The sequence below is a fragment of the Papio anubis genome, chromosome 6 (genome assembly GCF_008728515.1).
Source record: "Papio anubis isolate 15944 chromosome 6, Panubis1.0, whole genome shotgun sequence".
Taxonomy (NCBI): domain Eukaryota; kingdom Metazoa; phylum Chordata; class Mammalia; order Primates; family Cercopithecidae; genus Papio; species Papio anubis.
The window spans coordinates 7321297-7324846 of NC_044981.1; positions in this window are offsets into that span (position 1 = coordinate 7321297).

Below are 3550 nucleotides of genomic sequence, written 5' to 3' on the forward strand. Positions count from 1 at the left end.
GTTTTTAGTAGAGATGGGGTTTCACCACGTTGCCCAGGCTGGTCTGGAACTCCTGAGCTCAAGCAATCCACCTGCCTTGGCCTCCCAAAGTGGTAGGATTACAGGCATGAGCCACCGCACCTAGCCTGAATTTTTTTTTTTTTAATAGAAAATGTGAACAGCTGAATGAAATGCCACCCAGTTAGCCCATTTATGCCGGAGGTTGTTGCAAATTTTTGTGTGTGAAAAATCAGACCTTAGCGATGACCTTGGGCAGTAGAATATAAATAACTCCCATAAGCTTAGCATTCCAATAATGGAACACTAGGCATAAATGGGCTAATGATCTCTTTCCTTCCTTGGGCTCTTTTCATGTAGCTTCTATGCTGCATTTTTTTTTTTTTTTGAAACAGAGTCGCATCTTTTTTGAGACAGTCTTACTTTGTCACCCAAGCTGGAACGCAGTAGTGCAAACATGGCTTACTGCAGCCTCAACTTCCCAGGCACAAGGGATCTTCTCACTTCAGCCCTCTAAGTAGCAGGACTACAGGTGCACACCACCACATCTGGTTAATTTTTTTTTTTTTTTGGTAGAGATGGGGTTTTGCCATGTTGCCCAGGCTGGTCTCAGACTCCAGAGCTCAAGCGATTTGCCCACCTCAGCCTTCCAAAGTGCTGGGATTAAAGGCGCGAGCCACTGCGCCTGGCCTCATGCTGCATTCATAAAGAGACTTTTACCACATGGAGGCTGGTTGAAGGTTGCAACAGAGGTTTGGAAGGTAGGAGTAAATGTTTACGTTAAACATAGACTTATGTGGCTTAGATTCTTTTCCCAACATCCATCTTCCTATCAAAATAAAATAAAACTTCTTCCCTAGCAAATAGAAAGTTGATGAAAATCAAAAGTAACCATATAGTTCATTCACGGTATTATTTATCTACACTGAATATTATTCTAAGCCTATCAACAGAATGCTATTGGGGAATATACAAGGGTTATAGGTTATCTCCTATCCTTAATGTTGCTGTTTCTTATGCAATAACACACATGTGCGCACACATATACACACACACACTCACATGTTCACACTCACACACAAATGATTTGGAAAGAATGTGAGGTTTAAGTGCTAAATTGTGTGACCCAGAGGTACATGCCATAGATATACAGAGAAAGGAGCAAATTGCCTGGATTGGAGTGGTTGGGTGGAACTGGTAGGACCAGAGCCAGACTGAGGGATGGATAGGTTTAGGCGGGGAGTGGGAGGGTGAAAAGCTGAGCTACATGCCAGAGGTGGATCATAGAGAACCTGCTCTGCATGGATGGAAGAGTGCATCAATTGGTGTGCTTCTGGTTGCAAGTAACAGTAAACCCTGACTTGCACCGAGATTGTCACCAGAAATATCCGAGAACTGAAATATGAAGATAAGACAGTTATCAGGGCCACAAAGAGGTAAAAAAAAAAAAAAAAACCTGAGAGGATAGTAAGATAATCAGATTTCCACATCTGTGACACCCCTCCCCTCATTTTACCTGGCAGCAAGTGTGTGGAAAATTTCCCCCTAACTCACTGTTTCTACGCTGGAGTAAGGAAGATCAAGGTCAACAAACAGCTCCCCTACCATCTTGGGTTCCCCGGCAGGAGACCCATTCCTTCCTTAACCCACAGGAAGCATAACGAGTACCTAAAGGGAGAAATAGCTCTGAGAACAGGCAGAGACAAAGGGAAGAGGTAGGACTACCATCCTCACCCTGGAAATTCTGTTCTGTAACTCAACCAAAGGAGGCACCAAATCAGAGTGACTATTTAGCAGCACCACACTGTAAGGGGTTCAGCTTATAGGTCCCCTGGGCACAAACTCCTAGCCAGGAAGGGCAGCATACCGATCAGTTACTAGAGTCAAAGTGAACCTGGGCTTTAAGGTGCTACCCAGGGCCGAAAAGCAGGCAGTGGCCTAGCAGTGAAGAACTTCTAAGCAAATATATTCAATAAAAACCCAAACAAGCTAGAGAAGACTGGAATACATAATCTTTCAATGCAAAGACAGACATACACCCAGAAGAAACAATGGCAAACGGAACAATGATCCTCCCAAATGGACAAACCAAAGAACTGGTAATTGACCCCAACAGGATGGTCACACATGAGCTCTCTGACCAATAAGTCAAATAGTAGTTTTAAGGAAACTCAGTGATCTCCAAGATAATACAGAAAAGCAATTCAGAAATTCATCAGAGAAGTTTAACAAAGAGATTGAAATAACAACAGACAAAATCAAACAGAAATATTGGAACTAAGAAATACATTTGCTGAATTTAAAAATTCATTAGAGGCTCTCAACAGCAGACTGGATCAAGTTGAGCAAAGAATCAGTGAGCTAAAGACAGGCTATTTGAAAACACACAATTGGAGGAGAAAATAGAATAAAAAGCAATAAAGAGGCCGGGCACAGTGGCTCATGCTGTAATCCTAGCACTTTGGGAGGCCAAGGTGGGCAGATCACCTGAGGTCAGGAGTTCAGGACCAGCCTGGCCAGCATGGTGAAACCCTGTCTCTACGAAAATACAAAAATTAGCCAGGCATGATGGCAGGTGTCTGTAATCCTAGCTACTTGGGAGGCTGAGACAGAAAGGAAGGAAAAAAGAAAAGAAAAAAGAAAGAAAAGAAAAGGACAGGCAGCCACAATATGACTGAGAGAGGGTATATTTTGACCAGATGTCTGAGCTAGGAAAAACCGTGAGGAGAGGAGACAATAAACTCCAAACCCAGTTTAAGATGGAAGTCTGACTGGGCACAGTGGCTCACGCCTATAATCCCAGCATTTTGGGAGGTTGAGGTGCATGGATAACCTGAAGTCAGGAGTTCGAGACCAGCCTGACTAACATGGAGAAACCCTATCTCTACTGAAAATACAAAATTAGCCGGGCATGGTGGTGCATGCCTGCAATCCCAGCTACTTGGGAGACTGAGGCAGGAGAATCACTTGAACCTGGGAGGCGGAAGCTGTAGTGAGCTGAGATTGCACCATTGTACTCCAGCCTGGGCAACAAGAGCAAAACTCTGTCTTAAAAAAAAAAAAAAGAAAGAAAAGAAAAAAAGAAAGATGGAAGTCTTGAGAACAATCTGCTCATTTAAAGAAAAGAGAAAAGGGGAGGGAGTAGGCTTTAGTTCCATATGTGTTGTGGCCTGGCTGGTGAATGTGCTATGGGTTTCCACAATAAAGGCCTGGCCGAGGACTCAGCATGCCCCAAATCCTAGATGAGAAACTTTCATAAGTCAGAGGGCCTGGCCCTTCTGACTCTCAGATTCTGAAAATTAGTTTTTACCTTGATTTGGACAAGAAGATTTTTTGGGTGTGGAGAGTTTTCCTACAAATTTGAAAACTTCTAAAAGCCATTTGAATTTTATATCTATATTGAAATATGGGAAACTGGCCTTTGTAAAGATGTTTTTCACTTCTTTTTTTTTTTTTTTTTCCAAGACGGAATCTTGCTCTGTCGCTCAGGCTAGAGTGCAGTGGCATGATCTTGGCTCAACGCAACCTCCACCTCCTGAGTTTAAGCAATTCT